The 15,257-nt window shown below is 43.1% G+C and overlaps 1 protein-coding gene across 7 annotated transcripts in view; it reads right to left on the bottom strand.

Annotated features, from left to right (window-relative positions):
- Il1rap (interleukin 1 receptor accessory protein) overlaps positions 1-15,257 on the bottom strand; it is a 136,534-nt gene that overhangs the window by 108,836 nt on the left and 12,441 nt on the right.

Here is a 15,257-nt window from a genome sequence, read left to right on the forward strand (position 1 = left end):
ATATCGGTGTTTGGCCAACATTTGATGTATGCACTGCTAGGCTATAAATAATAGGTGAAGGATTAAGTTAAGAAGAGATCTTTTCTGTAGGACATCTTGGGGCCTTTTACAATGATAATGCATATTATAAAACCAAATCACCTAGGGATAAATCACAGCATTCTTCCATCTGACCCAACTGTAAGGATTGCCCTTATAATATCTCTAAGCATGAGAATCCTTGGCAGAGTTTAGAAATGCTAACTGAACATTCTTTAGACAAACTGAGGTTTTGCCTGTTGAAAACAACCCCAAAATAGACCAAGTTTAGAAGGCGCCTATAAATTCTCCTATGAGGAGCAATGCCAGTTGGGTAGGGAGGAGTAACGGAAGGATCATGAATTCTTAATTGGTGAAAAGAAAAATGGACAACTTCAAGTCAATTTTGTCATTCGCTGAACCATGTCTAGTACAAGCTCAGGGAGGATGAAGGGCATAATTACCATAAAACATGACATAAACCAAGCTGCCCAGAGGTAAGCACTGTGGCACTGTGCTGTTAGTATGGCTGGGTGGTAGGGACTAGAGTCCACTTCTAGCATATGGATACCGAAAACCACTCCCAAATCCAAACACAAGACAATAGATTCAGAAAAAAGGGGGGGGGGAGGACCACCATTCTCGAAATTCTCTCAGTGCATGATGGGATACAAAAGTAGCCCTAATATGTCCTAGAGAACTAAAGATACTACTAATCTTTGAAATTGCTGGGCAATTATGAAAAAAAGGAGGAAGAAAATGTGCTTAGTAATTAGGCTGGTCTAAAATCTAATAGTTTCTACAACAGATATTCTCTCCGTCCAGGAATGCATGAAAAACAGACTGAAACCCTGCTCTCTAAATCCAGAGGAAGAGATATTAATAAGTCCACAAGAGGAACTTTTGCGAAAGTCTTCAGGAAGGCATCAGGTTTACTGGAGACACCTGTAAAAGCTGACTGATGACGATGCCCAAAGCAATTTTTCCCACACAGCAAAACCTAATGCTATTTCCAGATACCCTTCATATGACATTCCTGATCCTTCAAGTTCTCTTCAGCCTCAATTTCCACCACAGGGACACATACAGACAGCTCCATATGTCCTTTGTATGCCTCCGTTCCTCTTTAATGGGCTCTTCTGTCAAGGATGCTCTTCACTTCCTCTTTATAGGAACAAATGCTATCAGTCCTTCAAGAACTAGTATCAAAACCAGATCGTTCATGAGGTGTCCTGTTTCTATCCATGGAAGGAACCTTCTTTCTTATTCTTATACCTTATATTGTACTTCCCCTATAATCCCAGAAATGTAACATTTTTGTCCCGTAACTTCCTGTGTAGGCTTTCTCTCTTCAGATTCCTGGAGACAGGTCTACCTACCTCTCCGTGTCATGGTTGTCTCTTAAGGTCTAGCATGAAGTCTGCTACATGCAGAGCACGTAGGATGTGAATTAAATGGCCAGTCATCTGAACTCAGTGGCTCTATGGGTTGTTCCTCAGTATGGGAAAATGCTCTAATCCTTTCATTTGTTTTCTACACCTTTAACCTCTACACACTCAGTTCTTGCCCTCGGTCCTCTGCAGGAAGTTCCCCCCTAAAACTGGTCCAAGGACACGCAGCAAAGTACTCTTGGGTTGGCAGTTGTCTTCATCAGAATGGTCTTGATTATACTTCAAATTTCCCACCACGGCATTTATCATGTGCACAGTGACACCATGCAAGGGTCATTCAAGGAGCTCCTGCCTGAGTTCACACACAGGGAACTCCTGGGATTGGGCCCTCAATATTGCATAATTTGGTCTCATGATGTCTGATTCAACATTATTGCAGTTCATTACTTCAGGCCAGGGTGAAATCTCTGGAGCATGCAGACACAGGACGAGAGGAGACAATCCGTCCACCATCTGTGTTTCAGTGCATGACAGCTTCTAACCACAGTTCAACATGCCAATGAGTTTACAAAAGAAGCTAGATTTTACAAAGAAGGATCCTATTATCAGAAGCCCCGTGAATTCCTTCACACTGGCCCCATCCAATTCGAGGAGGTCAGGAACAGTTGGAAAGCAAATGGTGGTGAAACTGTGGATCCACTCACGCCAGCACTTGGAGAAGACAGAACCCCAGGTTACAGAACTTTGGGAATAAATACTTTGCCATTGCGACTGTATGTCTCCCTGTCTCACTGAGCAGAAATAACTCCTGGTATGACAGAGTACAGTGCTTCTTTTCATGTCTCATGCTACTTGATATTCATATAGCTCATTCAGAAGAGGATATTTTAATTTTCCTCTCTTACAGATCATGAAATTAGGTGCAGAAAGGTGAAGTGTCTAATTCAGGATATCGCAGCCATCAAACAGCAGCACCTGGCTTTGAGTGAGGTTCCATGAGGCCAACAGAGAGGCCAGTAGGTTGTCTGCCCTGTCACCTTGTTCTCCTCGATGCCAACCGCAAGCTACACATGCAGTACCTGACATTAGTTTCCCATATTTCACAAAATAATCCGAAAGATCAATGAAGGAAAGTAAAGATTCACTGGGGCAAAAGTCATTGACTGCCAAGTCTTCGTTATTAAAATGACTGAATTATAAGAAAAATAAATTTCAGAAGGAAAGCTTTTCAGTTCCTTTAAAGTAATGGAAGAGCTGCGATGCCTCTGAGTGGGCACACAGGCTTAGACTACTGGTAATTAAGGTGGCGTCATGTGTGTAACTGAGGGCAAGACGTGCAAGGGCTTCAGAGTCCTAAGAGTCACCACCACCACCACCCCCATGCTCTCCAAGAAAACACCTTTGCCTTCCCAATCCAGAGAAACAGAGCTCTCTATTTGCTGCCTACTGACAGGATATGCAAATGTGGAGGGTAGTTTTTAACATAAAATTTGAAATGTTAATAACAGCAGTTGCTAGGGTCTGGGCAGGCTGGAGAATAGGAAATCAGTGTTAATGGGGTACAGTTTTACTTGCAAGGATGACACACATCTGAAGATGGACTGAGTTAGACAGAGCTTCAGAATAGCACCAATGGCCCTATTTCTCCAACACACTTTTAAAAGTTATCATTAAAACGGTAATGAGCAAATTGTTATCATTTATCCAAAATGGTAGTAATTTTAAAAGGCTTATGATTTTAAAAAGTCAGATGCCATCATGGAGGCATCATGCATCATGAGGGCCAGAGAGATAAATGGTAACCAGGGAAGTGCTTGTCACTTGTCCTAGTGAGGCTTTGATTACTGTGATAGAACACCAGGACCAAAGCCACCTGGAGAAGAAAAGGTTTATTTCCGGTTACAAAACATAGGCCATCAGGAAAGGAAGTCAAAGCAAGAACCTGGAGGCAAGAACTGAAGCAGAAGCCACAGAGAAACATTGCTTACTGCCTTGCTCTCCATTGCTTACACAACCTGGATTCTTATATAACCAAGGCCCACGTGCCCAGGGCTAGCACAATCACTTCCAAATAAACTTCCATGTGGCTAACAGAGAAGATTATTGTGGCTGCCACGTGACTCCTGATACTGATATAACATCTGACTTCAAGACTACTGTTTATCTTTAAAAGATGCACATGATAGAGCACTTGACCATCTAAAGGAGTGTGTGTGTGTGTGTGTGTGTGTGTGTGTGTGTGTGTGTGTGAAAGAGGGGGGATGTATAAGAGGAGAGGAAGGAGGGGAACAGCAATTACCTTTAAGGGTCAATGACACAGAACGTAGAAATCACTTGGGAAGTGAGTCTCAATGAGGAAATGTCTATATGAGGTAATGCTGTGGGCATGTCTATGCAAAATAATCTTGATTAGTGGGAAGCCCTGCCCACTGTGGGTGGCACCATCCCCTAACTAGGATGGCTTGTATGATACAGGATGAAGAAAGCAATAACGACTGTCTGCCCTTGAGTGTGGATGCAATGTGACTCTATGCTTCAGTTTCTGCTTCCCGGGATGATGGACTAAAACCTGGAAGAGTGATCCAAACAAAGCCTTTCTACCCTAGGTTGCTTCTGTCAGGGTATTTTATCACAGCATGGGGAACCAAAACTAAAACAAGAGGGGGAGGGGTAACAAGAGAAGGTGATGAAATATCTGTGGCATGATTGCAGATGAGGGGACAGAGGTGTCGAGACAAATAAGAACACACACTATAGTGAAATACACACACACGCGCGCGCACGCACACACACACACACACACACACACACACCATAATGAAACCCGTTATTTAGAATAATGGCTATCACAATTAATTTTAAAACCGTGGTTTGTTTTTAAATGGTAAGGTTTTACTCTGGCCTTGCAATCACTTCTTTCACATTCTACAGAAATGCTTATTTAATAGGAAATGTGTTTCTTTCTCACTGACTTTTGTGAAGACAATTCATTGAGTGGAAATGATTCTTGGGTCAAATTCTATTTTCCAAATACCTTCTGAATCTACAATCTTTATTTTTATTTACATTAAAGCAAAGTTTTTGGGGGCAAAAGAGCTTCAACTGCTGATAAACATGAGAAAGGTTGTTTACTGCTACTGCAGCCAGTCAGGGAACTCAGAAAACCAAAACAGACTTTTGGGGGAAGAAAAGAAACCACACACACACACACACACACACACACACACACACACACACACACACACGCACTTTAAAATATGAGTGTTGACATATAGGAAAACAAATCATGGTTAACTGTGCACCCAGGATGGGGATAAAATACGGGCCCATACACACTCATGACTTCCCAAAAGAGAATTTTGTGCCTTCAAACTTTCAGATTCAAGATTGCATTGTGCAAACATTTACCCAGTGAAGAGACAGAGGGAATGAAACTATGAAATAATCTCTGTGTCTCTCTCTCTCTCTCTCTCTCTCTCTCTCTCTCTCTCTCTCTCTCTCTCTCTCTCTCCTCTCTCTCTCTACCTCTCTCTCCCCTAACAGGCTCCTTGGGCTGCCTCTCATCCTCTTTGTATGGACAGCACGTTGGGGGAAAAAATCTATCAATTCATTTGTTGGTATTTAGGTGCTCCTCCCTTCTTATTTTTGATTATATGTTTAGATTTTTGAGTGACCATGCTAAGCTCACCTAGAATGTCAACATTTGATCCATTGCCCATGTGAACGGCAATCATCTGCAAGGGCCACAGCTGAGCTAAGATCTTTCATACTGGTTGACTGATTAAAGTTCTGTGATTGCAAGATGCAGTGCTGTCCAGCCAGAGGCAGAATTACCCTGGGCTATTTTGGTTCCTTAACATTCATTTCCGACCAGCCTCCTAAGTGACCTAATGTCTTTGTGACTACTACTTAAAATATTTAGAATGCCCGACTTCTTAACCCACTTGGTTCCACCAACCCTAAAACTGAGATTATTACTCTCGGATAATATCTGCAAACCACAGAACAGATTTACCCTGCTCAGCCCTAACCCATCTCCCTAACTTTCCGAACAGAAGTATTTGATGAGTGTATTAATCAATGATTTCACTTTTATCTCTTGAAAATTAAAGTGTATGTAGCCCCTTCCATAGTGAAAATCGTTATTCAGGATAACCTAAATCGGTACCTCCAAGCCATGGACATTTATATTTAGCTCAGAATAAACTATCTTTGTTTGCCCTTAAAAAAAAATCTAGCCAGCTTATTAGTACATATCTCAGCGCTTTCATTTCATTTAAACTTTAAATGTTTGAAGACAAAAAATAGTTACGTGGGTTCTTAATAACTTATTTTTATCCATTGCAATACCACATGCAGGGTGCAGCTCAAAAAAAAATACCGAATACTTCTGGAATAAACCTCTGAATTGTATCACTCTGTGTGAGATAGTGAGGGTAAATCAGGAGAACAAACGGGCCTTAAAGAGAGGAAGACTGAGCACAGATCACAAATCAGAAAGGAAGTAACAGTAAGGGCAAAAAGTGTGGAGAAATAGGCAATCATGAAAAAGCAAGCAACACACAGCTCGAGCCACCCCCCAGAAAGGGAGTGGAGACTTGCACAGAGTGTCACCACAGCTCTCTCAAACCTGCAACCCAGCTGGGGTTTGGATGAGGCCGTGATGTCTTGAGAAAGATAGGCCAGCAGTGGGGAGGCTGTTATCACTTTACAAGTCTCAGAGGGCTGCATCCAGTTGTCATCTTAAAAGACCTCGTACTTAAGACTGGAATTCTCTAAGGGGCTGATAACAAGAACAGCCACGAGTCAGGATCCCTGGGGACAACTTGTCACAACAGTAAAGTGGGAGATTTCCACAGGTGGCAGCTATGGAGAGAGGAAGTAGCAGATATCAATAAAATGAGAGTTCAGCTAGTGGAGCCTAGGCTAAGGCAGCAAAGGGGATAATGGGTACCAGTCTTGCCCTGTGTGGGTAAGAGCCAAGCCTACCACCTAAGCACAAGTGTGGAACCTGATAGCTTCTATCCTGAAGTCAGACATTGGCCCAGCCTGTAGAAAAACCTAGGAGGTTTACTGTTCTAGGGTCGGAGACCTCTCATGCCCCAATACCATTTTTGAATTCTAGATCCTCATTCCCCAACCACCAAGCAGTTCATTCAGTCTGTTTGAGTACAAGGAGATTTGTCCATCTGTAGAGATCTGTGATATATTTGCTTTCCCCACAACCAATGCACCTGTGAAATAGTCCTGGCTGGGATATTAGCAACTACGGGTGTGCTGACTGGGGGACCCTGACAATGACAGTGTGAAAGACCAGGCTGATCTCTAGCCTGCAAAGTTAAGTATGGTCATCAGGATGCCCTGCTGTGTGGAGGAAGACAGTGTCTGAAAGGGAAGGTGCAGGTGGATATCTGGTCGTTCAGTGGTCCACATTCAGCAGCGACAGAACTGGTACACTTTTAATAGTATGTTGGTTTATTTGTAATTGATGTTTTTATTTTTCTTCTTTATCTGTTTAATCTTTTGCACCTTTTTTTTACACTATCAATATAGGGTCTCTGAATTGGAGTGTAATAATTATAAAGAATTTCAACACACATAGAAAGTTTAAAACAAGATGCCAGTGACTAGATACTAGATCCAGGAAGAAAGAAGCAGTGCCAAGGGACATGAGAAGAGAGAGGGACATGAGAAGAAGACAGAACATCTAATGATGATCCAGAGCCGGAAATAAAGGAGATCCTACTGAGATTACCAAACATCCCTTTTCCATTTTATTTTATTTTGCATTTTGGTTTTGGTAAATGTAGCCCATGAAGAAAAATTCTTTCTCTGAAGTCAGACAGAATCAACTCCTATTCTTGTGATATTTGTGTCCAGGTGCCTGATTGTTAGAGCAGCACACAAACAGCTCTCCTGACAGAAACCTCGACATTGTTTATTCCTCTGTGTGATAGTCACCTAATTGTAGCTCTTCTCAAATAACAGAGGGAGAAACACACTTGATGGTGGGGTGAATCCTTTGTACCCTCTCACTGAAAGCATAGGCTCTCTCACAAGCATACACTTACAGCCCCCTCTGAACATGTGGCACAACGCCTTGCCTTACAAAGGAAAGCTGTGGAGATTGGTTCTGACCACATATGACAGCTTCAGACTCCACTAACCCAAAAGCAACCAAAGGGAAGGGAATTGGTAGACATGCTCTCTTGATAATGCTCCCCATGGAGGAGTTGTAGGATGATAGCGGAAGATGTAGGCAGGGTGAAGACTTGAATTCCCTGAGGCTAGGGTAGACAGGCTTCTGAATCTCCCGTCAGCCCACAGATGCTGCTATGCTCGATGCTCCACGAGTACAGACATTGAAAAGGGCAATGAGGCATTGTGAAGATAGGGCTAGCTATTAGCACTGACCACTTCTAGGTTTAGAAACTGACACTATTAATGATATTCCGTTATGCTTGCAAACAGGAGCTTAGCATGTTTGTTCTCTGTGAGGATTCACCCAGCACCTGACTCAAACAGATGACAAGACCAACAGCTAATCAATGGATGGAGCTTGAGGACTCTTATGGAAGAGATGGGGGAAGAATTGAAGGCCCTGAAGAGGACAGAAACTCCATAGGAAGACCAACAGAGCCAACTAACTTGGGGGTTCCAAAGACAGAACCATCAACCAAAGAACAACCATGGCTAAACCTAGATACCTCCCCCTCCCCCAGCATGTATGTAGAAGTATTTTAAATGGAAAAACTGTGTCTAAATAGGAAGAGAAGCAGATGTAACAGACTTTTATGTGTCTGTGTGGGTAGGTAGAGACCGCAATGAGCGCTCATTGAACAGGAAAGAAGCTTTAAAAAAAGAGATAAAACAATTTTATCAAAACTTACAATACATAACACTGGGTAAAATATTAGAGGAAATCAAGGACTCTGACAAGAGGCATATAACCTGCAAAGAAATAGATAGGGAAGCGAGGGGAACAAAACTAGAGAGGTATGCTGGGGGCAAGGATGCAGATCCTCCTGATGTTGTGGTAATGTTGCTCTGACTGCAGGAAATGGAAGGAAACTCGGGCCAGCAATGACAAGATTGGCACATCCCAGTAGTTAAAATGAATTATGCAAAATAACAGGTCTCCAGCATAGATCCAGATAACTGGTTTTCTTTCTGTTCAACACAACCTAATCTCAAGTGAACAGTTCCTTCAAATTAGTTATTTACCATGAAACTAGGAAGTATATACCCCCAAGCTCTTCACAATGACCTCCCTGAGTGCTCCAAAATCAAGCAGCAACTAGGTGGGAACGCGTCATTTATATTTATCCTCAGATCCTGATCATTTGTGGGAATGTTTCATGGTACAATATCACAAAAAAAATAAAATAAAAAATAAAACAAATGAGGCCATGAGAATACATAGTGTTTTGCACAGCTGCCTACATGGGGAGGTTTGAAGAAGGGTCAAGACTGAGTGTCAGGAGACAGAGATGATACACAGGATGCCCAGGAAGCTCAAAATAATGCAAAAGCCAAAGGACAAATTGACTACTTGCTGTCTAGCAATTCTGTTAGTGGTAAAAGAGACAAGGGAGCTCAAGTAAAGGCATCTAATAAATTCTCTGTCAATACTTCTTTAAGGGTCTGTCCAAATCAGTGAAATCTTTAAACATAACACTGGCTCTGGGATAGGAGATCACATTGGCTTAGAAATGAGTCACAGATTATCTCCTTCTGCAAGTAAATAAGTCTACCGACAGCACAACATACAAACACAATCACCAAAGACAAACAAACAAACAAAGCTTTAGATATATAACAGCGTACCCATTGTGTAAAGTTAACAGGAGAGTAGAGGTAGACATATGTGTAGTCACTGGGACACACTTTCAACTTTGTTCTTTGTTTTAAACATTCACAGTGATGTTAGAGGAGTTTGTACCGACTTTCTAATTAATTTCAAGTGTGTGGGAATACTTTATATCATATCCCAGTCTCTCCTTTGAGCATTCACAAGTCCTCCCTCCAAGAGTAACAGAACCACAGTTACAAAAGAAATTGTGCATGGATCTAAATTCGCCTCTTTTCCCAGATCAGTTCATGTAACTCTATCTCATTCCTTTTAATCACCAAATAGGATTATCCTGCCTAGCTACACCATAGTTATTTCAATTATTTCCCCATTAACAGCATTTCGATTATTTTTCTTTCTTTTTTTAAATCCCCTTTTATACATGCCACACTGAGGTTTATTTTCCTTTAAAACAAAGACACTAATAGCATTCTACAATGTCACACAGTAAAGAGCCGAAATGAGTCTGTTGGCTGAGGATAGTAACAGTAACGTCTGAATGAAGAGGAAAGGAAAACCCACACGATGAAAGGCATGATGAGTCTTCTCTCCCACAGGTAGTAGCAATGACTGCATAGTATCCGTTATCAGTAAGCGCCCAATAGCCAACAAACTAGGCAAACCAACCTTTAGACAACAAACTAGAATGCAACAATGTAGGGGGAAAAGAGCCAGCTTTCTGTCTAGAATGCCTCCTTTTCTCCTCATTCGAACTTAGTTATCTGGGACCCTGTGTCAAAGCAGACAAGGAGCAAACTAAGGAAAGGACATTTATAAGCAGACATGTTCATGAGGAAAGCCAACATATTTACAAAGAAAGCAGCTTGGGGGGTGGGGTTGGCTCAATGGGCAAATGCAGAAGCATGAGGAGCTAAGGAAAGAGCTGTACATGTATGAAAACCTGAGTCTGCATTAGCCGACATTCATATGTAAAAGCCAGGCTTGGCACAGCCTCTTGTGCTAGGGACCCAGAGTTAGAGGATAGGGGTTGGAGAGAGGTGGGTTGCTGGGGCTCACTGGATATCAGCATCACTAAAAGGGGCAAGTTCCAGCTTCAGCAAGAAACCTTGCCTCAGGGAATAGCCTCCCCTGGACTCTACATGTATGTGTGCCTGTAACCACGTAAACATATGTGTGCACACATATGCTACACATACAGAAAAATAATACTCTTAACAGAAACGGATAAAATACAAAACAAAGAGAGTCATAGATATGAGTGACTATGGCTGTTTACTGTTAGGGTTTTATTTGTTTCCATGGGTCCCGGGGATAGTAAATGCAAAGTGAAAAATAATGGCTTTTCACAAGTATGAATCTACAAATGCATGGTTTCCCAGGATACTTGCAGTAAGTCTGCAGTGTAGCTCAGAAAACACTTCAGAAAAAACTCCCTGTCTAGATAGATACAAGGTCTGCGATCACAGGTGACCTGAGGAAGACATTGGCTTAACCACCCCCACAAAGGACAGGAGGCCAAAGGAGTGAATCACTAGATTGATCCTAAATCAGTGAGTGGTTTGAAACCATCAGAGATCTAGCGCAAGGCATGTGGATTTTATGCCACCATCTGATGATTTCCCAGGACTTCAAAACGAATAGGTAGGGACTGAAGCTTAGCCTTCTTTTTCCACCCTATGACCTACAATTCACACAGCCTTGGTTTGCAGAAAAGTTACTTTCTTTTTCTCCTCACTGTGGTCAGAAATATGAACGTGAGTATCTCTGGGGAGGAGCTCAGCCTGAGTCACAGTGCTTCATTTTTCTGATGAAGGAAAACCGAAAAGATGGAAAGAGAATCTGTTGATGTCTGGGCTCACAGTGCGTGACAGAAGAAAATATATCCTATATATTTGTGAAGGGAAAACAATGCTCTACATGTAGACAATAAGCGAATCTTGCTAGCAGGTTCTTATGGCCATAAACCATCATTATTCAACATCAAACAACTTTTATAAAAGAGCCTCACTCTTTCTCTAAGTTGTGGTCATCCTAGAAACCTAAAGGCAGTGCATATGAATTCACATTGCAAAGGACACAGGAAACTTAGCATCCTCGCTCCGAATAACACTGGACAGGGACCTCACAGATGCTTTTTAAATGCACAAAACTGAACATGATGAACTTTTAAGCTTTCCAAAGGCTCTCAGTCCTGTTTCCAACTGGCTGTCAGCAGCCTGAAAGAAGGTAAATGGGGTTATCCCGGTGGCAAGCAAAGCTGACTGGATGTCCTTACCGGTCCTCTGTTACAACAAAGGCTTTCCGAGAATTACTAGGACAGTGCTCTCCTGTTCCCAAGCCTGCAGCCTGTAATTTGCTGTTATTTTGTTTCACTCTCTGACCCTTCTTATCTACCAAGATAGCCCCTGGAAAATCAGTAAGGACCTCAGAAGTCAATAATGTCATTGTGAACATTGTTGGGACACAGAAGCTGAGACGGGTAAGATGCTTTGCAGGATGCTGATAAATTTCGAGTAGAAATGCGAGGATGTCTTTTGATTTCTCAGTTCAGGTCTTTCTCAGATGATGGAAGCATGCTTTCCCCGAACTCTGCGAAACGTCCCCTAAAAATAACATGCCATTTAGATGCCAAGAAAGATTTATTTCTAAACAAGTAAGGGTCCTTGCATTTAAAAAAAAAAAAGGCAGCTTCCGGGCTCCCAATAAGCAAGCTGCTGGGGAGGCTGAAGCTGCCTTTCTCTCCCATCACACGGCTAAGATTTATGGCGCACATGGGAAATCTTGGCCAAACTTCCTACAGGCAGCTCTGAACAGATCCCGGTGGAGTTCCGGCAGCTAGCAAGTTTGTAACATTTTTATTTCTTGGCAACAGTTGGACTGACCTAACTAAAGATATCTAAGCATGCTGGGGCTGCCTGATAAGGGAGAGAAACGCACAGTTTTGAGATATCCCAGTGTGATAGACTTGAACAAAACTATCTCATCAGATGAAGTTGAAGTGGGTTGTGAAGCATCTGTGAAGTACGACGGGCCAGATCGCCTTACGTAACTCCAATGCAATGACCATCCAACTCTCAGGGAGATACTCCTTCGGTCGAGAGTGAATAAACTGCTTGAATTCTGGCATTCGGGGATTATCCTATTTGGACAGCAGAGCTTTGGAACCAGTAATAACACAACTGAAAAGGTTGAAAGAAAATAGGGTGAAGACGATGGCTACATCCCTGACACCCTGGCCTGCTAGCTGCTTGCCTTTGAAATGACAAGAAGAAGAAACCTCTCTGAAAGACGCTTTCTCATCTCTTGCCAGCTGCGATGAGGGATATTTTTTTTTTCAGGGGCACTTCTCTGGTTTGATTGGAACTCGTTTCTGGGTGTGCCGCTGTTCCTTCAAGGGCTTTGCCCTAGGCAAGGCTGCATTCAAGAGTACAAAGTTAAAAAAGAAAGAAAGAAAGAAAGTCCAGAGCCGGCAGCCAGTGGGTGGCTTTTCTACACGGATGTGCACTTCCCACGTGCTGTGGTCACAGACAGGACTGGGCTGGTCAGGGGCCCTGACGGAACGGTGCCAGGCCGAGACACAAGTCTTCCATTCTGACAGGCTGTGCTGCCAAATGGGAAGGAGCAGCATCCTTCCTCATCCTACGTCCCCTTCTTAAATCGAGTAGTTGTTCTGAAGAGGGCAGCACAGCGGGGGAGGAAGGAGCAGGCATCTCTAGTTGGTTTTAATTATAACAAGGGGAAACCTTTATTCCCAATATAAAGTTTCTAAGTGAATTCAAGACAGACTCTCCAGTCCGGAAAGACACTTAAATGTCATTTTGATTCAGACTCTTTTGTTTTTCCCCCCGATATTCAAATTTTCCTCTAAAGTCTTTGCCAAGTTGCCGTTTAGGCTCTCTTTAAACATCTGTTGTGATAGAGAGAACCCATTACTGACCTCATCTTCACATGGCCTTCTCTATAATGAAGTGTTAAAATAAGGAGCTGGGTCCTGGTCCTCTGTCACTGTGTGACTGTGTATAACTACCCTGACTGAGATCTCTGCAACAAGGTCAGACAAGTGACCCTCTTCAACCGAAACATCTGGATGCAGCTGTCAGTCCACAATTTCCGTTATCTCCACGAATCTCACTTTCCAAACTGGAGGAACCAGGCTCGTTCCCCTACTCCCCCTCTCCAACCCTGAGGATGAGAAAAAACATACCCAGGCCATGAAAACGCCATGAAAATGACAGCGATCCATTAAGGTATGTCCTATGGGGTTGGAGTCTCAAAGAAAATGGCTAAAGAGAAGAAAGCAGTAGGGGCCAGACACAGTAAGGGCCAGTGGGGCTGGCTCAACCCACTGTGAATTTCAAGGAAACTGTCAGACACACCAGCTTATTAACTATGTCTCTGTTACAAAATACTCAGGTGTACATAGAAAGAAACTACGGAGGAGGAGCCTGGAGATTCGGGGTAGGGCTTAGTGCCCTGCAGCAAGGTTGAGGGCTTCAAGACTGGCTTTAATGCCGTGCAAGCTACGTAGCCATGCTAAGCCTCAGTCTAAGCAAGATGAAGAGTCAGGAAAGTGCCTCATCGTGTGTGTGTGTGTGTGTGTGTGTGTGTGTGTGTGTGTGTGTGCACGTGCATGAGTGTGTATAACTCCTTTAGCCCCTGGCACAGGTTCAGCACTCGATCACTAGCTAGTGCTATTATTCTTTCCTATCATTATTTGAAGGCTAACCTTTGCTTCTCCTACATATTTCTGGAAACATTGTAATAAATATAAGGGGTTGGGACTATGAGGCAAAGGTGAGTACTGAGCCAAGAGAAAGAGCACGTTGCACCCAGAGAACCTATGCTAGACCTTGAAAGGCTGGTTATAAATAGGATTGGCTGATTCTACACAGGGCACGCTATTTGCAAAGCCAGACACTTAGTCTTTTCGACCCCAGAAAACTTCTCTTCCCAGAGATGTACGCCACATAATGGCACTTGTGCGAGATTGTTTTGGTACAAGGCCTCTACTTCCCTAAAGTTCCAGACGTCTGTCACTAGCTACAGAAAGAGAGGACGGTACGGACAACTCAAATATTTTTGCACTAGAGTCCTCCGCACTGAGTGGTGATCCCAGGTCATCTTATCTCCGGCTTCTTGGCTGATGAACTCTCAGGCCATGTGGCACTGGATGTTAAGTATCGGTTTTAAGTGGGTCAAGACAAGCGAGGAAGTAAGTTCAGCTGCATCTTGACAGGTAGGAAGCCAGCAAATACAAATTGTAAACATTCAAGAGCGTGTCCTAGGAGTGTTGACTGGGAAGACTTAGGAAATGGCTCAGTGGAGAATGTGCTCACCATGGCCTCTGAGTCCTCGCTCGGTCATATTTTTGTAAAAGACACTTGCCCCTTTACCTTGCCTTTGATGGAAGCTTTCAAACTACTACAGGGGAGGCGAAGGAGCAGTACCACTCAGGTTACCAGAAACCTGCCGTTTCAGTGGAAAGGGACCTTGAGAGTGACCATGTCTAAATACTGTAGACGCATTTAGAACAGGAGCACAGCATGACCAAAGATGTGTCCCAACAACACTGTTGGTCAGTGGTGCTGAGAGATGGAAATGGGTTATCAGCGAAAGATGCTCACGGAACACGCAGAACCCCAACAAATGCGATGCAATTATCGAGGGCTGAGTGGCCACTTGATAGTCATTTCAACCTCTGAGCTACAGTATTCTCACGTCCAAATGAGAACAAACTGACCTGACAGAGCTGTGATCAAGTCAAGTGGCATAATAGACACACAAGCATGCTGTAAATTGGTAGGCTCCTGGCTATGGATCAGAAAATGCTCCTTCCGCCGCTTAGGAAAGACAAAAATGCATTGGTTTACTGATGCAAAGAAGGAACTTTCTTTATGGGATCTGTCCTCTCAAGCCGATAATAACGTGGTCCCATTTAAGCCAATGTTCCACTACTACGTGCACACTTCTGCTCTTCGCATGCGAGAGAAAATCGTCCTCCTGGACTGGTGAAGAAGGCACGTAGCCATGTATTT

This window comes from Rattus norvegicus, chromosome 11 (assembly GCF_036323735.1).
Source record: "Rattus norvegicus strain BN/NHsdMcwi chromosome 11, GRCr8, whole genome shotgun sequence".
Lineage (NCBI taxonomy): Eukaryota > Metazoa > Chordata > Mammalia > Rodentia > Muridae > Rattus > Rattus norvegicus.